At 37.9% G+C, this 25,346-nt stretch overlaps 1 protein-coding gene across 1 annotated transcript in view; it reads right to left on the bottom strand.

Annotated features, from left to right (window-relative positions):
- Positions 1 to 4,080, bottom strand: part of NIPBL (NIPBL cohesin loading factor) — a 152,613-nt gene extending 148,533 nt beyond the window's left edge. The window contains 1 exon segment of the mRNA XM_034072647.1: positions 3,836 to 4,080. The gene's annotated coding sequence lies outside the window, so the exon portion shown is untranslated.
- Positions 4,081 to 25,346: the final 21,266 nt, after the last annotated feature.

The following is a 25,346-nucleotide window of genomic DNA, read 5'->3' as shown; positions in this document are numbered from 1 at the left end:
AACACACAGCTATTTGAAGCATTTCTTTGTAGGTATCTCTGTGCAACTGAGTGTTCATTACTGACAATTCAAAATCAGATGCTAACGTAAACTGTGCTACTTCTAATAAAGGCATACAAAAACAAGATTGAAAATAACCTGGATTGCATTGAAGTGGCCTTTTTTTTTTTTCAAGTATTAGGTATTCCTAGTAATATATTTTGTGACAATAAATAGCTACCCCAACACTGGATGAGCCACATCATACCGACCAAACACCAGATTCTAAAGCTGTCACTAGACATTTTTCCAATGAAGTATACATCCATCATGAATTTACATACATCCATTCATGACTATTATACACTTTTCCAGAACACATTTTCTGAATTTGAAGACTTTATGTCTTTCCTAGATCTTGATATTCAGAATAGACATTTTTTTTCTAATTGTACTAACTTTACATTTCCTGTGCAGTATTTATAAAATGTTAATATAAATTCAATATGACCTTAACACTTTGCAACATAGTACACACATAAAAGTATCACACTTGCCACTGAACACATTTTGCGGCAAGAAGTTTGTTATACTAATCTCTGGCTCAAATCCGTTCACACTTTGACTGTTTTTCATCTAGCAGCCTCCAAAATATAGTTTATTTATGTTATAGAGGAATAAATACATGAAACATTTAGGATTAAAGCTGCATTACCTTAATCATTACACAAACAACAAAAAACCCATGGTTCTATCCTAATGAAATTACTATTTATTGCCTTGATTCCGCAAGAAGGGTCATGTGAAAACTAACGTACATTGAGTCTCAAACATGCAAGGAGGTTGCACAGGGCTACCTGTACTAATACAGCACAGGGATCTGCAAAGGGGTTTAGTGACATAATTTTGCTTCTCTATTCTTGTTTCACCTGAATCAAAACACAAATACTTCAAATGTAAAAATTAAATTATTTTACTGGTATGCCTGTTCCTATGTCTTTATTTTTTAAAAAAGTACAAAAACAGCTTTAAAAGACGGTAAAAGACTCCAGGAAAAAAAAAATAAAAATTATTGGAATAACTTCAGGTAAAAGTTCAAAAAGTTAAAAGCAAAATAAAACAGAAAAATCTATACTCAGGAAATTCAGAATATGCAAAGTGTTCAAAATACAAAATAAAAGATACAAAGAAAGTCTTTTTTTTCTTTCAGTTAAAATAATTGCTACAACTAATAGTTACTCTATTATCTTGTGGAATAATTAATTTTGTGTTTCTATAACATGAATAAAAACTGCAGCAGCCAACTGTTATGGTAAACAGTAGACCAGTATAAATTCCTAAAGTTAGAGATAAAGTAGTATATAAGTGACATAGTCCTGCTTCACGAACACTCACACACTCTCAAGCATGCTAAAAAAACACAATCTAAATCAAAAAAATAAATTCCCTTATAAACATTTTCACATTAAATATTTCTGAAAGCTAAATATATTTTTCTGAGATAAAAAAATTTACAACTACATAAACCATGACAAAGCAACTAATTTAGGATTAATCACATATGGCTTAGAAGAACAAAACAAGAAAAAACTCATTACAAATCACAAATAGTCTTAAATTTCACCCTATAAATAAGCCTATTTTTCATACCAGAAAAGTACATGTTTTCTGATAAAAAAAAAAAAAAGTGCTGTAAACACAACCCTGGCAAGATAAACTTGACAGGAACTACATAACTACAGTAGCTCATTTCCTGCTCGTATCTGCTATATTTAAGGCAAACCTCTAGAAATTAAAAATAAGTCACTACTGTTAGCTTAACAAACCCATTTTTGTTACAACTAGAGCTGTTACACGCCGAAAGAAACACTGGAGCTAATGTCGCTTCCTGATGATGAAAACTACCCAACAACTACAACTATTTCTGCACAGTCCTTTCTTTCCTATAAAGCAGTTACACTCGGCCTCTACGCATGCACGGACAGAAAGAAAATAGCAATTCTGCTGCTACACACTGGATAAGGACAGTTAGAGACGACTAGTGGCTCCCTGTGCAATTCACGAAGTTTAAAAATAAAAGGCTGCCTTTTCAAAGTGTTAATGGTTCCTCTCCACGCACGTAGGCCCGAGGCCCTGTTGCAAACAGTGTCTAACAGGACCAGGCAGCACAAAGACAGGAATGGGAGATTAGTGGGAGGGAGGGAGGCCGGGATTGGGGCTCAGCAGGATCTTCAAGCTTTTTAAAATTCAAACTGCTCCCTGACCAATACAAATCACGGACACGCTACTGACTACTACACGGATTTACAGCATTAAAAACACGCCTTCTACGTGACAGCTATATTAACTTCACCCTTTAAAACATGTATCAGGGCACTCAGGGACATGATAGCAGTTTTATTATACGATTCTACACACGAGACACCAGAAAGTTACTCTATTATATACCTTAACCACTTATTATAACAGATCTACCCGAACCACTAAGAAAACTGCTAAAAAAAAACAAATTATGTAATGTTGATACTTATCTGCCATTTACAAATTTCTTTGCTACATGGAAGATGAAAAAATGTACCTTGAAATTTCCCTCTATTATGTAATTCCTATAGTATTTTTATTAGTTCATAGGGTGTCTGTTTTAAATCCACCTCAATTTTTAGTAATACTCTCAAACTCTACCACACATAAGTCCAAGACTTACTCTACTGTAAATTAGCTGCCTCTTACTTATAAAGACCTGACACTTAATCAACAGTCACTTACAAAACACATTTGACCTGTTAAAATGACACCTAATTACATATTCAAACATCCTGGACACAAACAGCCAATAACAACCTCAGCATCTCAAAGTGATATGGCCTGACAAGAAAGGATGACACTTTTTAGGCATTCCTCACTTTTTACTAAATTAAACATTTGATTCTCAAGTACTCTGGGCAAGATCTCATCTTCACCTTGGTCCCTGAAACGTCATAAAACCAGCGCTTTACATACCATCCCTCTCCCATTTTCTGTTTGCCAGAAGCATAAAATTGTATTTCCTCTGAATTTAGCACATATTCCTGTAACATACAGCCCATAGACACTGAGATTGTGTGGAGTGCCTGGTACATTATGCTTGCCTACCTCTATTTCCTGGGTCTGCAAGCGTTCGTGTTGTGTCAATCATCCCACCAGCACTAGTTTTATGCTATAAATATACTAAGCGATTAACACACTGATCAATCTCTGTATTATTTAGAAATCAAACCTCTGCACACTATAAATCCATATACCTTCGAACTTCTGAATGTTCAGAACGCAATTCTGACAGGATGAGAAGGTATTAGCGAAGAGAGATGGTATTTTTGTTCCTGGGTATTTACATTGTCTCCCCCTATTTCTCCACTTACTCCTTCCCCACTTCAGAGGGCTGTCTGTGCTGGGACCTTCCTTCCTCGCCCTAGGTGAAGTTGTAAATATGGCAAAGGATAAGTGCATATTTGCGGCTAATTGTATTGTTTCCTCCTCCTCCTCCTGCCCCTCTCTGGGTTGAGGCCTGTCACTGAGAAGCCGCTTCGCCTTTCTAATCCCCGAGCTGGAGTAAAGGCGCTGGCCGGCGGGCCTGCGCTCTCCAGCGGGCCTGGGCCTCCAGGCAGCCCTGGAAGAACCAATCTCCTCCGTCAAACCCGAACAAGCAGGAAAGGGGCCTGAGAAAAAAAAACACCTCCGGTTGCCACTTACTCCCCTCTACCCCGGATAACAGCTAATCCCCTCTGCTCCCGGCAGTGTTGGGCCGCCTGGGCTACGAGGCCCGGCCCGCTGTTGGAGAGGGCAGGGAGGGGAAGGAAAGACAAGGAGGGGGGATTACCTGAGCAAATCGGCGTCTGAATCCAACGAGAATCTGAGAGAGGGGGAAAGAAATCCACCCCCCTCCCTCCTCAGAGGAGCCGCCGCCGCCGCTGGGCCACCGCCGCCGCCGCGGAGCAGGAGGAGGAGGGGAGATAATATAACAACAATAATCCGGGCCGGGAGGGGGGCTGGCTCCTCTTCCGTCTCCTCCTCAGTGCAGCGAACATGTAGAGCCGGGGGGTGAGCGGCCAAGACAAATCCCTTCCCCCTGCGCCTGCTTCACAACATCAACAACGGCCGGGCCAGGCCGGGCCGCGCCGAACCGGTTCCGAGACACTCTCCAAGCCGCGGGGAGCAGGGGGGTGGCCGGAGGGCGCAGCGCTGCCAAGGGGCCGCCGCCACTCCCTCTGTGTGCGCGGGTGCAGGACGGCGGGGAACGGGTCAGCCTGGGCACGGTGAGCCGGTACCGGGCGGGGGGGTAGGGGGAAGAGGAGGAGGGGGAAGGATCCTGTGTGTGTCTCTCTCGCTCCCTCTCAGAACAAAATGCCGACCGGAAGTGCAGCTGCAGGAATGACTCCCTCCACCGGCGCCAAACACCAACAGCCTCCCCCTTCCCTCCGCTGCCTCCTCCTCGCCCGCTCGCTCCCTCGCTCGCTCAACCAACGCCGCTTCCGCCGCCGCCGCCACGGCGCTACTCGGCGCCGCCGCAGCTGGATCTGCTCCCTCCGCCTCGCCTGGCCTGACGGCGGGCACGGCAAACCTCCACGGCACGGCCGCCACTGCGCTTCCACACCCCCGAGCCTGCCGCACCAGTTTCTCTTTCTGTTTTTTTTTTATCCTCCTGGTGCGCGGAACGAGACCAGGGTTGACGCTTGGGCCTGCGCGGCGAGGAGGCAGCCAGCGATTTGTGAAGAAGTGGCCGTTAAAAAAACATACTTTTAGTGTTTTGTTTTTATCTTCCCCAAAGATGGGGGGAAGGAGAACTGCAAAACGCCGCCTCGCTTCAAGGCTTAAAATGAACGAGCAGAGGCTGCAGTGCCCCTCTCCCAGCGGGTGAGGTGTGTCAAACCTGGGAGGCTTGCTGGAGTTACTGTTACCGCTCACGTCCGGCGCTGCGGGTGGAAAGGGGCCGTGCCGCAGGAACTGGAACACCCCACGCTGACAGCCTTGCCGGGGCGAGGGATTTCCATCTGGACATACCGAACTGGAGTGACTTTTAAAAACAACCTTTTTTTGGACGAGCACAGGGGAAAATGCTGATGTTCTGGTGAAGGGTCTTTCATTGGAGGCTGATGGACCCCACTGCCACCAGATTTACTGGAAATATTTTAATTGTGGGTTGTGTTTGGAGAATGTCCTAGTCTGAAAGATTTTCTGATATTCCTCTGTACAGGTAAAACTGTGATTAATCACAGCACAATATAACAGTGAAGAAGAATTTATATCTGATGAATTAATTATACATCATAGTCATTTATGTTGTTTTGCTCCTTGGCACTTGGACAAAAATCCCTTTATTTCTAGAAGAAGCCTTCTTTTTCTGCCTGCTTCAGAAATCAGCTATACAGTTGGTCACAGCTGTAAATACCCTGTGACATACAAAAACACCCTTTCAGCTCTGGATGGATATCATTTGCACAAAAGGATAGCTTCTTACACCAATGCACCTGAATTCCTCCAAGGCTTAGGATTTTCCAAATAATGCTCTGTCTTTAATACAGATTTGCCTCTCCCAAACTTAAACAACTAGTAAATTCGTGATGTTGGATAAATCAAAGTTTGTTTTATAAGTGTATGTGTTTTTGAAAGCAAAGAAACAAGATGGCACTGGGGAATATGGTAATTCAGTACTGGAAATACTCATATCTGATGGGTACATGCTCATGTAAACTTAATGGAGACAAAGAAAACCAGGCTCTAAAAAAAAATGTATTGCATGCATTTGTTCCAAGTTAAAACAAAAGGTTCCGATCTTGTAATCGTTTATGCACTTACAACTTCAAGTTATCCATCTGAAATAAAGGGAAATAATTGTTGTAGCAAATGAAGAGTATTCCTAAATCTTTGGGCTTAATCTAATACAGCGTAACTCTGTAACTCAAGGTGGGAAATATTTATCTTCTTTTACTAATAAACTACAGTTTAATGAACTACCTGTGTACATATCCGTATGCATGTGGCCATACACAGCCATGAATTCACAGGAAAATGTGATTCTAAACTGACAAAAGTTGGCCTGAAAATACTACTTCAATCTGCTTGCAACAGAATGTTACCAATTCATGTTGATGGAGTCTTCCTGTGATTTTAGTAATTTATTTATATAATGACTACATTTTCTTAAGTAGTGACTTAGTATGTAAATGCAATGTAAATAGTGACATTTTCCTTTTCTGATGCCAAAGGGTTTATTTAGGCAGCACAAACATCGTAGTAAGACACAACACCTATCTGACTACTGTTTCAGTCAGAATTTTCCAGTGAGAATGTCATGGGGCCATTTCACGCTTTTAAAATCCTGTTCAACTAAAAGAATTTATAGAATTTACTATTTTGCCTGAGTATTATGATATTATCTGCCCAAGAAAACAACTAATTCAAGTCATTAGTTCTTTTAGAAGGTGATGTAACAGATGAGCAAATCAGGATTTATTTTTTTCTAAAAGTAAATTAAGTATTTTTTATTCCATTAGGGATTAATGTAACCTACTTTTTTAAAAGGAAAGATCAAATTCTTCAACTGCATTTAGACAAGTGGTTCTTTATATTACTTTTGTCTTCAAAGGTCTGCTCATAGCAATTTATCTCAGAATGGAGGCTCATTATGTTCCTAAGAGATATTTTAGTATGCATGAGGTTCATATCATTATGTCTTAAATGGCCAGGAAAAGGTATAAATCAAGTATTTCAGAAATTAGCTGGACACATATCAAGATACTTTCAGCCTTATTTCTGTTCCAGGCCTTAGTCATGGGGTGGAGCTAGTCCTCATCTGTATGGGAGGAGCTTTGCAGTCACACAAACAGGACTGTGGCACGCTACCGACCGTACACGGCACTGAACAAAGCTGGTGGCAGTGCGGAGAGGGGCAAAGATCTCTGAATTCCCTGATAAATCCACACCTCTGCAGTCCTGAAAATGAACTGCGAGTTTCAGAATAAAGCTTTAGAACCTAATCCTGTCCCCTTGGATGTCAAGGGAGAATGTGTCTTTTGCCCCATAAATATAAGCTGGTTGCACAGCCAGTTATTCTGAGGCTTGTTCCTTATTCTTCTTCAAAGAGTACTTTAATGTGGCTTTATAAGACAGGAATTAAATATCTTCATGCAGATAGTACTGTTTTAAAAATTTATCAAGCAATTTTCATAATATATATGGTAAATTGTAGGCACCTCTTATGCTGCTGTTTACAACTGTGCACTAAGGTAAGTTTTCTAAATGCAAAGACAAGCATGTGTATGTACCCTGTTGAAAACAGTGAAGAGACCTCTTTGCCCTCTTCATTCAGATGTTAACTTCCCTGACAGCTACATGCTGGTATTCAGCTTCATAAATTATGAACAGCATGTAATATTACAGTAAAAATACACCTATGTTTTCTTAGAGGTTGCTTGCTGTCATCTGATTATATTTTTCCTATCGAATCAATGAAAACACGTATTGTGCTTTTCCATTTCTGCCTCTTTTAAGGGCTGGTATAGTATAGAGGTAGGTACCTCTCATTTTAAATTTTTAATGGGATGCATAAACATCCCATTAAAATATGTTTACCTTTTATTAATTTATATGTAGTATGTATGTCTGGGCAGATTCCTTTAAATAAATAACAGTGAAATACTAATAAAAAACGTATTTTTTTCAATCATTGAAAATAACTTTCCTATAGAATTTTAAGAGCTCATTCTCTGAATGTAATACAGTAATGCAATCAGTACCTATCATCCTAAATTTAAGTATCCAAATTATTTAGAATCTGCTGTTAATACTGGACTACAACAGTGAGTAGGAAGAATGTAATAATGCCATATGACATAAAGTTATGTTCTTTGCATTGACTTAGTTCACAGCAGCAAAAATAGCACCACATAATCAATTAACTGAGGACTTCTTGTTGTGAGAAGCAATGTAAATATCAGATGAGTTTTTCGATACTACAGGTAAAACAGAAAGCCAATGAAGTCTGCAGACTGAGGAATACAACACTTGTATAGTTACCTGCTCTAAGCTTACAACTTCATGGTGACTACCAATAAGTATTTTTTCTCTGGTAAGCCACATGGAGGTAATATTTTTTCCTTCTTGTAATTATTTAGCAAAATTTACCAACAAGAACCTAATACGAAATTAAATAATAGTTTTTAATTGCTTCTATGTGGCAAACTTGCACTATTTCTATCATGTTTCTGTTTGTATAAAGACATGACATGGATACTATGGCAGACACATTTTTTAAATGGATACTTGTAAAAAACAGTTCTATGAAGGAAAACTGAGAGAAGACAATGCTTTGGTACTTTCATTTGAATGTTATGGTATGATCTTGATTATGCAAGACATTAGGGATCCTGAATAATGTTAAATTGACTAATTCAGACTACAAAACATATATAATAAAACATGTAAGAGAAAAAGAAGTCAGTGAGTGATCACTGGACAAGTGGACTGTCACAGTAAGACCGTAAGAACAGACATAACAACATTGGATTTTGTATGGAAGATAAATGATCGCAAAAGTTGCACATTGTCATTGAAAGACATCTGAAATTTAGCTCTTTTCTATGGATTCAGCATCATAGAATCATAGAACAGTTAGGGTTGGAAAGGACCTTAACATCATCAGGTTCCAACCCCCCTGCCACAGGCAGGGATGCCTCACACTAAACCATGTCACCTAAGGCTTTGTCCTACCTAGCCCTGAACACTGCTGGGGACGAACGTTCATCAGAAGCATTCATAACTTCCTTGGGCAACCCATTCCACTGTCTCACCAACCTTACAGCAAAGAACTTCTTCCTTATATCCAATCTAAACTTCCCCTGTTTAAGTTTTAACCCATTACCCCTTCTTCTATCACTACAGTCCTTAATGAAGAGTCCCTCCCCAGCATCCTTTGACTGGATGGTCATGCTCCTTTTGATGCAGCCCAGGATGTGGTTAGCTTTCTGGGCTGCGAGTGCACACTGCCAGCTCATGTTCATTTTCTCACAGACCAACACCCCCAAGTCCTTTTTTTGCCAGGCACACAGGTGAGGCTTATTGGTCTGTAGTTCCTGGGTCATCCATTTTCCCCTTCTTGAAAATGGGGGTTACATTTCCTTTTTTCCATTCATTGGGAACTTCACCTGACTGCCATTATGTTTCAAGTATGATGGACCATGGCTTAGCAATTTCATTTACCAGCTCCTTCAGGACCCGTGGATGTATTTCATCAGGTTCCATGGACTTGTGTATGTTCAGGTTTTTAAGATGGTCTCGAACCAGATCCTCTCATACAGTGGGTCCAAGGTCTTCATTCTCACAGTCCCTGCATCTGCCTTCCAAGACTTGGGTGGTGTGGTCAGAGCATTTGCCAGTGAAGAATAAGGCAAAGAAGTAATTAAGAACCTCAGCCTTCTCCAAATCCAGGCTAGCCAGTTCTACCGACAGCTTCTGGAGAGTGCCCACTTTGTCCCTAGTCTGTCTTTTATTTGCTACGTACCTATAGTATCACTTCCTGTCATCTTTCACATCCCTGGTCAAGTTTAATTCTGACTGGGCCTTAGCTTTCCTAACCTGGTCCCTAGCTTCCTGGACAAAATCCCTGTATTCTTCCCAGGCCACTTGTCCTTGCTTCCACCTTTTATAAGCCTCTTTTTTCCCTCTAAGTTTCCTCAGCAGCTCCTTATCCAACCAAGGAGATCTCCTGGTCCTCTTGTTGCACATCCTTCTAGTTGGGACACAACACTCCTGAGCTTGTAGCAGGTGATCCATGAATATCAACCAACAGTCTTGGGCTCCCCTGTCCTTTAGGGCTATATCCCATGGAATCCTACTATGCAGGTTCCTGAAGAGGCCAAAGTCTGCCCTCTTGCAGTCCAGGGCAGTGAGCTTGCTGCACGCTCTTCTCACTGTCCTGAGGATCATGAACTTGACCATCTCATGATCGCTACAACCAAGGCTGCCCTCGAGCGTCACATTTCCAACGAGCCCTTCCATGTTGGTGAGTACAAGGTCAAGCATGGCACCTCTCCTTGTCAGCTCCTCTATTACTTGCAGAAGGAACTTGTCTTGCACACCATTGAGGAACCTCCTGGATTGCTTGAGCCTGAACTTCAGAAAGAAAGCAGGTATCATTCCTGCTGTAATTTCCCTAACTTTCCACAAAATATTTTTCTTCATTTTTCTTTTTTTTTTTTCCTGCATTTTTTAACTTGAGCCTTACATAACTCTATCCTCTCAATGTCCTGTTTTGGGTAGCCACTGAGAAAACAACTTACTGATATTTTTTTATAAGCCAGATACAGAACTGCATGTCAGTTATGTAAGAAATCCTGTGCAAGTTCATACTATAACTGTTGAGGGCCATTATGGATTATTTTGAGACATAAAGTTCAAAACATTTGGGCAAATTTATTTTATTTTTACTTTTTAGGGTGTAAAGGTGAATCAATACAGCTTCATGGGCCAGCAAGTAAATGTGGACATTCATCTTCTGGCAAAGGACAGAAGTTAAAAATTGCCCTTTAGAAACAGAAAGTCCATTCTATTGAGTTCATCTATAAGCCCTACACATACGGATTAAAGAACTGTAAGAACATCATATCATGCTTTAAATCCCTTACCACTCCATTTGAATGAACTTGCCAGTAAAAAGAAGGTTTAAGACAGAGATACTTTCATCTAAATCATGTATGTTAAAAAATCTTCTTGGGCTTAGGCCTTTGAAAGAAAGCAGAACTTTTCCATTCCTCAGATACTGAATTGGCAACCATCTCAGCCAGAATATTCAATGGCTACATGTAAACTAACAGGTTAAACATGCCTGGGACTGTTCGCTGGCATTGAGAGTAGTAGCCACATAATGTTTCATGCCTTTATTACTAAATTCTTATTCTTCAAAACAGAATAGTCACATGCATCTATTGCCCATTGGGAATGGTTCCTGACTCACACTAACTCCCAGATTGTGCCCAGAATTGTTTGGAAAAGTGCTAGCTGGCATGCTTTTAGCTTGTGCTGAGGCCTGTTTGAACACTTTAATACATGATTTTTATACTTATGATTTCCAGTGTCCATGAATGTTTTGTGGTGGTTTCATTGACACTGCACTTTATGGACACACTTAAACAGTCTCCTTGGAGTGATTAGGCAAAAGGAAGGTAAGAGGGAACTGTGGTTGCTCACCTAGATATAAACCATGTTCATATTTCCAGTTAATTCTTTACTGAAGCAATTCATCACCAATTTTTTTCTTAACCAGAAACCTGACAAAAGTTGACTGAAATATGGCTATCAAGTTAGTTAATTGTTCATGTGAAGATATTTTAAAAAGTCTTACTCCATGGCTAAAATAGCCTTTTAATTTGCAGAAGACATCTGTCTTTCTTTTAGACATCCTGTGGCCCTTTATGTAAGGATGTTACAGTGAGAACAGGAACAGAAAACACACATTGTGCAATAAAATGAAACAAACACAAGTAATTTTTGCACTTCTTTAAATTACGGTTGTCAACATCAATTGGTAGTGAAAACAACTTCTAAAGTGTAATTTATTTATTTTAAGATAAGAATGGAAAGGGAGTCAGGATAAATAAAACATCACTGGGTATTTTCTGAATGCTGTGTATTCCACTTCTACCCAAAAAAAAAAAAAAAGAAATTATTCCATTTTGTAACTGGACACTTGCTGGCAATTTGCTTCTCAGTGTGGCTATAGGGACAAACAGCAGTCCACTTACTTTGTCAGGATTTCAGATGATGTGTGAGTGCTGCATTAGTGAGCAGAAATCAGTATTAACTTGTCACAGATTTAATTTCTTACAGACTTGCAATGCCACACATTCTGAAATGCAAAGCCTTTTTATTTTTTATATTTTTTTTCTTAACATTTGAAGGGGTCAATAAGTAGTCCAGAAAACTGAACTGTTTGACCTGGATAAGCTGTCTAAGCTTTTACAGTACAATTAAATACAAACTCATGTCTTTGTTTAGGTGGTGCAACAGGAAAAAGAAAAAAGACAAAGAATACTATACCTTTTAGGAATGGTTAGTATGGAATTCTCAACTACTCATTACTCAAAAATCAAGTCAAAATGATCTATTTATGAAAAATGCTCTCTTCAGAATCATATGTATTTAAATTCTAGGTTTTGATATTTATATTTTTGTATTTGTCCTCCCACTATTTCAAAATACCTACATGACTTCCCTCAGGTTACTTAAACTTAATTAATCTTTGATGAGAAGAACAGCATAGAAAGTCTTGGCCTAAGAGGTATATAGTTGGAGAAATAATAGGACAAGCATAAGCAGTTTTCTTGAAGTTTGTAGTTACAAATGTTGACTACAGTGAAAGAAAATTAGTATGCATAGCATTGTTAATTTGTGTTCATTTACAGTTTTGAGTTACTATGGATCATTTTGTAGGGTTGACAACATTTTCTACTGTATTCCCAGTAAAGATTGCATTCCAGTGTAAGTACTCCTATGAAGGATGATGTAGTGACTCTCCCAAAGTCCCTACAAGCCACATACTTCTGCTTTTGCTAGCATGATTTCCATGCATGGTTCAGTTCATTAAAGTGGCCTGTCATGCATGATATTTCTGTTATATAAAACATATTACAGGTAGTTGTCATAGACAATGCTCTTTTAAATCACAGTAAGAAGTAGCAGTTAAACTTTCTGGAAAAATAACAGCCTCCAGGAAAACACGGGTACACATCACCACTGAAAACAAAGACAGATGTGGATGGCACATATTTTCTTGGACACCTGAGGATAGGCATGTGCGAGAAAAAGCATGTAAAATGCTACAGAAACAGTTGCAGAGAAGACACAGAAGCCCATACACAGACTTGAGCAATCACTGGGAATGTAGCTCTAAGAGAAAAATGGAGCAAAAGAGATTTAAGGTAACTACCAACTGAAAAGGACTTGAGACTGAGTAAAATTTACCTGTGGTTTCAGAGGAAAAGAACATACACCCAATCTTTATATGTAGATGGCATCAAAACATCCAATGCCTTTATACACTTTTTCTGACAGAGACAATGTGCTAGTTATTCAACTCAAAGAAGGTAAGAATACGTTTTCAAGTTTAGACAGTTGCCTTCTAACAGATCCATTAAACTAAAATAACCTGGCAGCATTCAAAATATGAGCTTTCCTGTCAGGAAAACATATCATATACACATACATCATAAGGTATTTTTTATAGCGTAGTCAGATAAACTAGTCAAATGCTTATAGAGGCAAAAGAGAATGTACTGTGTCTTTGAGTACATGGTAGAAATGTATAGGCTATGTATTTTGATGTTACCGTCATCTGACCTTCCTTTTGGTCATCTAATTTGGTCACCTAATCAAGTACTAAGAGAAGTTTGAGGTGTTTGTTTTATTTTTTAAAAACTAGATTCATAGAGGTAAATGCAGCTTTTTCTAGTTCATTATAATTTTGAATGGGAAGCATCAGCTTTTATTTTGCAATTAGTCATGATATTCTTAAGGTCCCCTTATTTTCTACATCATTCCATTAATACCAGTTAGAACTTCAAAAGTGAGGAAAATGCTTCGCATTCCTATACTGTTGATGATTAACGCAAAAATATAATGTGGCCTATGAGGAAAGAAGCATCACATACATATTTTTACAGCCTGTCTTCAGGGCTTTGTTTCATCATTATGAATATTGTGTTACACAGCATTCTGATGGCCTTCATAGTGTTATGAAGTCGGTATAAAACTGGGTAACTGTTGAACATTCATGATCTATCAAACTGATCATCCTTAGCAGTCACTTACACTTTTTTTCTCCTTCTCACTCCTTTAACAATCTTCCCTCCCAACCATAAAAATGTGCATATTTAAATGAAGATTTTTCTTACCAAGCCTCTACGAGCTTTGCCCTCTTCTAAAAGCAGCTCAGAGATGCCTATATGAGACTTCTTTATTGCAGGTGTTCTTCACATGTAAATAGATATAATTTGTCCAGTTTCCCCAAATTTTCATTCAAAATGCTATCAACTGATGCCAAAATGCCTGAAATAGAAAATTTTGTATGTAATTTCGGGGAAGTTATAAAGCTGCAATAATCTGACTACAGGAATACAACCACATATTTAGGTAGCTATAGGAGAATAGCTATTTAATGCACTTAGGAACATGTTTTCATCTACAGAAATGTAAAGAACAAGTTCTTAGAACTGTGCATGTGTCAAGCAAAAAAGTTACAGTACTGTTAATCTAATAGGTTTCCTAAAGCATATATGCTTTTGTTTGATTGCAAAAACATACTGCAACTTTTTCTAATTAAATGCTATTTTTGGTCATGTGTTAATGCAGAGCTCAAGAAAGGTTCTGGATTGCTAGCTTAGCACACTGAAGTCCTTTTTTAGTCACAAAACCAAACGTCACAGGAACAATGATTAAAGCAAACTTCCTTGTGCTGCTTCAGTGGTGCACCACAGAGGGATCAGGGAGGCTATAATGTAGTTCAACCTCTCACATCTTTCTCCTCAGTAGGTGGACTCTCTCTATATATCATGTTACCACAGTATTACTGTTTATACTGTTCAGCTGGTACTTAGGACTAATTAGGCAGATTTAGGAGTAATTGGACAAGCAAGAAACTTTCTTATGAATCATAAAGAAAACACCAGGTTAAAAATGTCAATTTGGCTTCCCAAAGATGATAACCCTTCCCATTCACCTAATTTTATGCTCCTAATTTGTGTAGTCTGTGTGATTTTGGCTTGCTTTTAAGTTTCTCAGTGAGCTTGGCATTTTAGTTGCCTAGGAAGCACTGCACATATGATCCTACAGAAATACTTTTAGTATGATGGAAGGCTCTCTTAAGCTGCTCTTATACCAGCTACTTCAGGAACCTTTTAAGTGCGCCCTGTTTCATTCTGTCTAGGTGCACATCAAGGAACTCAGTTCCTCACTTTCTCAATAAATTCTTTTATGGGCCTGTAAACCAGAGATGTGCAGTATAATTTCCCAGTAGCACGAAGTTGGGGTTTTTTACTATACGTAAGTTTTAAGCCGATCCTAAAAAACACAATCAATATGTCGACGACAGCTCAAAGTGTAATAAGACGTCTGAAGAAGCCCCAGTGCCCCAGACCTGCCTGTTGGGGAGGTCTCAGCCACGCAGCCCCGGTTCTCCAACACTGTATGAAATCTGGTCGAATTACTTGCGTTTATGCTCAGAACTCCGAACCTGTCCGTTACACCTCTTCTACCAAGGAGCTTTTGGTCCAGCACTTCAGATTATATTATTATTCGCACTAAAGAAAGCCACTGGCCTCCGAACCGAGCGGCACCACCGGCTGCCCCCGCTTCCCGCGCCTTTGTCACTCCAAACCGCTTCCTTCCACAACCACCGCTCCCATGCCCTCCCTTTTTTCTCTCCTCTCAGCCCCGTTCAGGTAAAAGAGGCCTGCTACGAGCAGCCACTGCCCAGTGAGGAGGAAAGCTTCGGTGATGAAGGAGAAACGAAGTGGATCTAAACCCTCCTAACACTCCCTACCACCCCCAAACACACTACCGGAGTGCCGCCTCTCCTCCTCCCTCAGACCAGCCTGTGTGGAACTTGCCCACGCCCGAGAAAGTAGAAAGGTGCCCTCAGGATTTTACCTCAGATTTACCTCTTTTAATTTACAGATATGTTCCTTCTACTTTTTAATGACAGCTTATAGCTCTCCTTTCGAAATTCTGTCATTAACTTGACAGTGAATAATTAACAATTTGTAAGCAGATTCCCCCCCTCGCAGGAAATGGAACAGTCCGCACCAAAGCTCAACTTTTAACCCCCTTTCTGCCAAGGCCCAGCCTTCCTGTGAGGAAGGTTGTTCCTGCTTCAGAGTTTGGATCCTGCTAAACAGCTCTGCCACACTTAAACCACCACGGGCTGGTCCGGATTGTGAGAACTGTTCAATGTAGGCATGGGGGAAACGCCTGCCAAGTCTCAAGGTGGACTTAGTCAATCAGTCACCCATTCTTATGCTGTGGAACTATGTGACAGTGTTTAAATACTGATTGGGTAAAGTGATTTTTTTTTTCTTTCTTTTTGAAGTTTTTCAGTGCAGAACATAGTAGATACTGCTTCCCCAGTGACAGTCTCCTTATCGCGAGGTTGTGTGTTGCCCTCGGTCTGTGGAGAGCAGTAGTTCCTCCATTAAGCTAAGTCAGCTTTTGGAAACAACATTTTGTTTCTCTTGAGCAATAACTGGAGACATGGAGGTGACCTGATCTGAGACCTGAGGTCCTAAACTGCTTTTTTCAATTTAAGCATTAAAGTGTCTATGATAGGACGGTATGGATTTTCATATACAGTCTTTCCCAATTGCAATCGCTGGGGAACTGAAAAAAATTGTTATAAATTTACTTACTTTTTTAAAACAGTGTAATATGAAGCATCATTTAGATCACATTTCTGTTTCTTCAGCTATCCCTACATTTCTCTATTGCTGCTTCTCAACTTCAAGTGGTGATTCAATCCCTCAAAGAATTTCAGTTTTCCTAAATAAAAACATGTAAAAAACCTATTGAGTTCTTATTATTTCTTAGTCTCTTCAGTCTCTTGGCTCTAGTAAATACCAGAAAACCTATTTCCCCTCCTCAGATTGCCTCCCATGTTTGCAGCAGTGGATCTCTTTGGAGTTTTCCCTCACCCACAATGTTTTTCTTTCTTAAATGTTTTTCAGTCAATATTTTCCATCTTTGCAACTTGTCCTAATCAGGATTCATTCTTTAGACTACATTTTTTTTCTTTCCATTCTCTTTTATTCTCTAATTCCCACAAGATGATATTCTGGACCATACTGAACTGTACCATAAGAGCCATTTACTTTTTTTAAGGAAGGGAAGTATATGGCTTCAAGTAAATGTGGGATAGAATTGTTACTTTTATTCCAAGTCATTAGGGTTATTAGGCATGTGTTTGTAGCAAGAAGTGCATGGAAGAACTTCTGTGACTTGTGCTAGTGCAAGAGAGCTTTTTCCAGTAGCCTCCTAAGTTATATGATGTAAGAATTGCACTCCTAGAAGGCTTAAGGCCAAGCAAGGTAACTTGTGCTGGTGTCTGACCACAAATATTGGTATTCTATTTCCTTTAACAAACTAGATATTAGAATACTTATTTTACTACAGCTGTATAGCTTCTTGTCTGAAAGTGTTTTTGCACGTTTGGTTTATATTTCAATGTTAGGCCTAGTTTTCCAACCTAGAAAGCACACGTGGTGTACAACTGCAATCACAACCCTTAAAAGTAAGTAGAGAAGAAAACCATTTTGCAAATAACAATATATTGCAAGTTTTTGTTTAATACAATGCATATAAGAAATGTCTGCTGTTGCTTACAGAAGTTGGGCAAGTTTTTAAAATAAACTCCTTCACTCAGTGAATTTTATTGTTTGCTTCCCTTCAATCTAATGTAGAGCTTTCTTTTTCGTGTAAGGAAGTGTTGGGAGCACTGGGAACTTTTGGAGTGGTGGTTGATTCCGTTGACCCACTGATTCCCCCTCCAGTTTGGCTCCAGAAAGCACTTTTACTGTCACACTACACTCACAAACTGTGGCTATGATTCTTTGGGGTTTGGTTGGTTGGTTTGTTGGTTTGTTTGGGTTTTTTTGTTCGTGGGGGTTTTGTTTTGTTTTGTTAAAAACCACAGCCTGTTTTTCTTCCTTCAGAAATAAATAAGAAGATAATATGAAACCTTTTTTTCTGCTCTGGGTTCACCTTTCAGAACAGCCATAATCCTTTCCTTGTAGAAGGTAACTTCACTGCCTTTAGTTGCTATTTAAAGTTGTCCATATCACTGATTATGATATCTGTCAGCCTCTGTCTACTTCTCATGTCAAGAAATTTAGTATTAGGATTATATTTACAAGAAATAGAGTTCTATTGGGTATGTAATTACATAGCTAGGTTAAAAAAAGTACTCTAAGCTCTGTATTGATAAGTGATGAGATAAATTGCACCCTTTAACAGTTGAAATCTAGTTTGGAAGTAGGTACACTAAAATACTCCATGGCCAGTAAACTTTTCTGAATAATTACATGCCCTTCTAATGTCCCTGAAAATATCAATATAGATTTTGACCTTATTAGAGATAAAATTTGTCCTGGAACCCAGTTTTTCCTCTACTCTTTTGTTAGTTATTGCTTTAAAGCTGCAAAAAAGAAAAGAAGTATTACAAGTCTTCCTCTGTTCTTTGATTTTTTACCTCAAAGACATATTTTTCCATTAGTGTTCTCTTCTTGTCCTTGTTTCAGGTATTGAGTGAATTATATCCAGTTGTTTTATTTCCCCAAAATAATCACACCAGTTTTGTGGCTTGTTAATTTACAATTAACTATTTGTACTGAATGTTTACTCTGAATAACAGTTAGGGAACAGTTTATCATTTTTAACTTCTAAGCATGGAATTCATGGCATTCAAAACTACACTGATTATTTTGGTCTAAAATGGTAAAAGGTTAGAAAAAGCTGAGCAGTTGGTCTGTTTTTCTGAACATCTCTTGTCTAATGTTGTCTCCTGTCCTACAGTTAATTGTTCTCGGGACATAAGGATTCAAATAAAGGAGATAATGTAGAATACATTAGAGCGTTCGGGCAAGAACCTGCTTTCTTATCCGTGAAGGTCAGCAACGTAGCGTACCTGCCAGTGGAAGATGAAGGCAAGCAAGGGTGTTGACGGCAGTAGGAGGGTCACTCGGGAGCAGCTCTGGGACCTCCGCTATTCGCTTTTTTCCCACTAGATGGTGCAAGAGGAACAGATCCGGATTCCCCTTCGACCTGACAGCAGGTGACCTCCCGTGTGTTAAAAAAACCTGATACAATCTGACTCATGCGTAGCCTATGGGATATAAGCGGACAATTAAAAATACTTTCAAGCAAGCTTCTTTCCGGTTTGTAGAAAGTGCAGTCCATTATAAGCTTATAAAGCAGGATGAACTTCATCAAGAGAGAGGAGATATTTGAGTCGGAGTAATTGATGTGTAGATATGTGTGGTGATAATACTAATGCACAAAAACTTATTTTAGGACATTTTGGAGGAAGATGCATTTTAGAAATTTGGCATTCTAAATGGTGTCAGTGGTAATCTTCATCTACTTAAAATAAAATGGCTTAATTCAGCCCATAGCAGTCTATCAATCCCTACGGCCCTGTGAAAGGCCCTAATTATAACAAAGGCAACAGTATGTAAAACTGCTTTTCATACAGGGACTTAGGTAAGTAAAGACAGCAGCCAAAGTCAGAGTTATGGATATATTTAGAAAGTCTTGTATAAAAAAAACGGTGATATATAAACACAAAGCAATTGGATGTTACAGAGCTTTGGGAAAGTAGTGGCACATATGGAAAGTAACTGCTAGCAATTCAAAGAATCATTCTTTTTCTCTTACATGTAGAAATAAACAGGCAAAAATCTCTTCACTTGAGCAGTTTTGTAAGTGTGGGCTGCTCACAAAAGATTTACTGCACAACTTCTCAGTCATTTTCCTGCTTCTTCCTCTGATCTTCCACATGTTATATAAAGTGCTTATTCTGAAGAGCTGGTACTTCTAAAAGGGTGTGGGTTATCTAAGATGCAGTCTACACTCATGAAAATGCAACATAGGAGCGTTGAAAATGCAACATAGGAGCAGTGAATAATTAAAGTTAATTTGGAAAGCTTGGGTTTGAGGCCAGAAAAACAGTCTTCCATCTAAGTAAATCAACTAAGTAGAGCAGAAATCTCTAAATACAGGCTGAAACTGAGAACTTATTACAAAGTGCACTGCCACCACTGCTGTCTCTGAGGCAAGGATTTAATTCAGAATATTTTCTTAAAAAACAAATCTAAGAAATTTTACAAACCACTGGCAAGGGCATTTGAAATTTGTGCTGCTGTGCTTCAGTGTCCCTAAAATAGGAACTTGGGTTTTATTCTTCCTTTGCCTTTCTCTGACTGAGAAAGAAGTCTGAATCCTGTCAGCCAAATGATGGAGACAATAGTTTCCCTTCTTAATTCATAAGGCCTCATGAATAGCTAATATTTATGCTTCTACATCTGTGTTTATGTAATATTTATATTTATAAAACTGTTTGTGACAAATATATACTGCATTTGTAAACTAGTTTATGCCTAAACTGAATATTTTAATAATTAAACAATAGCTAACTCTGAATTCAACATGCTGTACAAAAAAAAAAAATGGACAGAAATAGTATTTAATATATGCTCAAAGTTGGTTTTTTTCTGTTGTTGGAGTTTTTTTTTTTGCTATTATAATCACTTAAAATAAGGCTTTCTGGAAGAGTTTTGCTTAGTTAGAAGAACAGACTTTGTAATATCTTAGATTTCATTACCTTAGGTTTATTTATCTTGCCTACAGAAAAGTTAAAACATCTGAAAAGCTTTCACAGAAACTTACACTTTGTACTGCTATCTGAAAATCAATGAGTTTATCATTTCAGACTTATGGATACACAGAAAATTACTGCTATTTTAACTGTTTTCTATAATTTTATCTGTCACTCTAAACCAGATTTTAAATGGTTCATTAACCATTATTGAGAAGTATAGATTGTTTTGTTAACAGTATGATTATTAACATCAGATGCCAACATATCTTGTTAGAAACTTACCAGTCAGACCTTTCTTTTGACTTTCTTGAGATGAACCTCAATATTATCCTTCATTTCGTCCTACTGTATCTCTTATGATTGTTCAAACGTTTTCTTCACAACATTGTAAGTTATTATCTCATCTTTACAGGCAGCAAAACATCTTGTAGAGAAATCCATAAGGATTTTTCTCTACTAGTATTGCTCTGAGTAGAACCAGATGACATGGTGATAGCATCTCCATTTTGCCTATGCTGTAGCTGCCACTGTTAGAAAGATCATTAGATTTGCATTTGAGGATGGAAAACAAACAAAACTCCTTATAGAGACATTTTCTTGAGGCTGTGGCATGTATTTGCTGAAATTTCTACAATGTTATTTTCCTTCTTACCTTGATGGTTACAACTAGATGGATGCAAGCTAATGCAGAATGATCCTGTTCACCTTCTTACTCTGGGAACGTGCCCCTGTACCCTAGCAGGGTTTTGGAATTAGGTGATCTTTAGGGTCTCTTCCAACCTAAACCATTCTATAATTCTATGACTTTATGTATATTTTAACACAGTTTTTCTATTGCCCTCCTGCCACAGTCTTGCATTTAAGAAAAAGCATTTCTAGAGATTGGAAGATACCCTCCATTAAAACCAGGTTAAATTAACATTCTACAGTCTCATCACTGAAGTAAATGATTTTTGGAATTACAGTTTTAGACATTAGATTTCCAAATTTGAAGCAGACAGGTTTAACATAGAAAAAAAGCATTGGAAAACTAAAGCATGCCAGAGGTAAGTTATCAAAATGCTAAAGCAACAACATTAAAAAAGTCAGTGCTGAGCAAAGAAGTGATTTTTCTATCTTTTAATTACGTGTGCTACCTTCTGTCAAATTTGAGTATATGCAAATGAGCTAGCTGACATTTGAAAGTATATTTAGTATGATGTAAGAAAGATTATAGGACCATTCTGTGTACTAAGAGTGAGGGATAGTTGGATCCAGGAAGTTCATGTGTAATAGAAAAATTAAGAGCTGTGATAACCTACAGTGGACCAGAAGATTTGTGAAACATGATTTACCTCTAAAAAGCCAACTTTACACTTTCTTCTCCATCAGTATTTATCCATGTGTCCATAATTTATAAATTTTAATATTGTTTCTACCAGTTTCCCTGAAGCAGAACATCAGACTTTCTAGGCTTTAGTTCCAGGCATAATGTGCAAATTGTTAATAATTTTATTTGATGATTATGTTGTGACGTGGGAATTATGGGAGTTTTACAAGGGTGAAAAAAAAAAGAAAAACATATTTATAATTTTATCTTTATATAAAGCAGGTAAAATAATTTCAATTAAAGTGATGAAAAAAATGGTTTTACACAAGATTTTACAGAAATGCAGAGAACCATATCTTAGTCAATGGTATTTAGTGGCAAGCTTACTAATAACATGATATTCAAAATTGTTGTTATTTGTCATAGTAGATAGGGACACTGGCTGGAGACTAAAAATTAGCTTATGTTCTTCTGCATTGTGATTTAAGTCCTGATTTTTAAGACTGGCAAATGTGAATTTTACTTTCTTAATGTTTTCTTACACATTCCATAAATACAGCTATGAATTAACTATTCTCATATTGTGTCTATTCTGTTTTATATGAATCTATTCGCATTAGTTAATACTCTCCCTATCATGTTTCTCTGAAATAGACTCAGTACATTCCACATAATAATTTTTAAAACAATTAATACAATCTGATAATCTATTGATTATACAGTGTCTCCAAGGTTGGACACAAACACATATTCTTTATTTCTATTTTGAAACAAAGGACTAATTTACTTTCAAGTAACCTTACCATACTAAAATTTTCCATCAAAACCCAAGAAACTGATTACTCTTCAGATAAAGGTGTCCATAAAATAACTGTGTCTAGGCTCTGTGATATTGCTGAACTGGCCATTGGAGAAAGGACATCCCTAGTTTCAGACCCAGTCACTGTTTATTGTACAGTGTTGCTGTAAAACTTGAATTTTCTTCCCAGCAGCATTTTGGCTAGGACAATTTCAATTATCTGTGAGCTATGTAGTATTGTATTTCTAGTTAGAAACATTCAGCTTTGTGGATGAGAGCCGTATTTATGCTGTAGTGATTCACTTGTGTCTCACTTTCAACTCTTTATGTGCCTTCCAGTCCCTTAACATGAGCTTCCCCTCCGTCTTTTCAATGCTTCCTGCTGCTGTTGGCACTGTCAGCTTCTCTTAACTCCTGGGATCTGTCTCATTTGTCCATTTAATCTCAGCTAATTTTCACTTTTCTAGGCTGAAGTATAGAATCTGCTTTCTAATCCTCATTCTTGATTGTTAAAAATCTAGTGAGTTTGTATGAAAGACAATATACATGTTGCTGTTTATAATAGTTACTTGTTAGTACAGAATGCCAGCAATCTTTAGTGACAAATATGAGTCAGAAGACAACCCCCTCACCCAAAATAGTTTTCAGTTTAGATAAACAGCCCTGGGAAGAAGGACTGAATGGGAAAGTAGAACAACTGAGAAGGGTTGTTTGGTTTTTTTTGCTGTTCCCCCTCTTTTTCTCTTGGAAGTTTAAAAACGCAGAATATTTAGTTTTCTCTTACTAGTTTGTGGATTTACTGACACTTGTAGTCCTTTAAGGCCCATATAAGGATATTAGAAAGGACATTTTTAAAATCTGTCTCTTTTATTGTTAGAGAATTTTAAAAGGTTTGTGTAGCAAAATAAAAGCAAATGTATTTAGCAAGTTATTATCTTGATTTTGGAGGACTAATCTGTAGATGCTAGTACCCCAGACAAAACTTATTTCTGCAGATCATTATAGTATTCAAACTTGAGAGTGCAGCAACAGTTACTTTAGCATTCACTGTGAGATTTCTTTTTTTTAATTTTTTTTCCAGATACATACTCTTTCAAATAAATGTTTTCTGGATTCATGTATACTCCTAAACTGTGTCAGTTTCTGCCAATATAATTTAGAGTAAACGCATTCTGATAATAAAAAGTGTTACAGGGAAGGGTAAAACAGTTTACAGTTGTCTTAAAACATCACTTAGAGTCATGTGCCCCAAATGGCTAAGACTGTAGGAACTACGTCCACAGGACGTGTCCAAAAGTGTTTCTATTTAGGGTGGTTTCCATATCAAGACTCTCACATAATCCCATCAAAATGATGAAGAAAGCTTTCCCCCAATAAAATCTTAGGCAAGGTTAAAGATGAAAATACTACCTGCTCTGCTTTGAAGATGAATCACTCAGAGGGCATGATTGACCCTCAGCTGAAGCAGAGAAGTTTAATTTGCATGCTGCATGTCTGCAGTGATGAACAGCCCTCAGAACTTGTAAGAACAATGTGGTGTGTTTTTCACCCCAGAAAAAGAGTATTGGAAAATTGTGCTATTATATTTCAGTAGCTACTATGGACGGTGTATTTTCTCTCTAGTTGGATCAACAGGAGGCTTGTTAGATGGTAACATACTGCTTTTGCTTCATATATGAAAGATACTGTGCTATTATTAATAAATCCTATTATTTGCCTCCTAGAATGTTAATAAATGATTCATTGATCAAGACATAAAAGTAAATATATTAAAATGAACAGTACATTAATGTGACATTCAAATTAAAGTGCACTTTCCAGAAACAATACATTCTAAGTCATACTGGTTAAATATCTTACTAAAACAGTAATTAAAGGAATCCTTAGTAAGAAACAATAAGCTTTTGAAGTTTTTTATTGGGCTGTAAATGATCTTGAGGGAAATGAAATGGAAATTTAAGGAGACTTTCAAAACTGTAGCAGACAGTCTATTCTCTATTGCTGATATATTTCAGAATTACACATCTATAAAACAATTTATTATTTCCCCTAAATTAACAGCATCATAATAATATAAGTGCATTTTGACTCTGGGATATGTATTTGGTGATAGGCTAATAATGACATTACCATAGCTTGACATCTTTCCAGCACTGGGCTGTTGAAAATATTTGCATCTAAAATTTACATCAGTTTATCAGTTTGTAGTTTTCAAAAAGTGCTATTATCCTTGTTCTTTTTTCTTTTTTTCATTTGTTCAGTGAGAACAAATGGATGAAGCAGATAAAAACTAACTGTCCAGGATTTATTAAATTAAATATAAATAGGACTGAGTTTATATTTTATTTAAAAACCATCACATTTTCATTTCTAGAATTGTATGAAATACTACACAAAAAGTGTCAGAATGAAGAGCTGGAAATCTTCTTACCTTATGTAGATTATGCTCTGTTTTGCCCAGCAGTAACTTCATAGGATAAACCTCATAATGAAAATATAAATATAGAATGCTAAACCGTATTATGAAAGACAGACAGAAAAAGAGGTATTAGATACTACTTGGTATATTGAGGTATACATTCTTGCTCTGAGAGGTGTCATCTGTCAAGAGATAAACCTGTTTAAAGTCCCTAGTGGCAATAAAAGAAAAATAACAAAGTTGCTTTCATTGTTAGTCCAATATAAAGCATCAATCCAAGAGGCAGATTAACTCATTTCAGACTAGACCGAACTTTGGTAGAAGTACAGCATGCAGCACAGGATGCAAAGTATGAGCAAGTTCTTCGAACATGTTGGCCAGATTTTTCATTCTGACAGTAAGAAGGGAAGTGGTGAAGTGCATCTGACATTCAAATCATTGGTATAGA

The sequence above is a fragment of the Melopsittacus undulatus genome, chromosome Z (assembly GCF_012275295.1).
Source record: "Melopsittacus undulatus isolate bMelUnd1 chromosome Z, bMelUnd1.mat.Z, whole genome shotgun sequence".
Lineage (NCBI taxonomy): Eukaryota > Metazoa > Chordata > Aves > Psittaciformes > Psittaculidae > Melopsittacus > Melopsittacus undulatus.
This window is presented reverse-complemented; position numbering and strand designations above follow the sequence as displayed.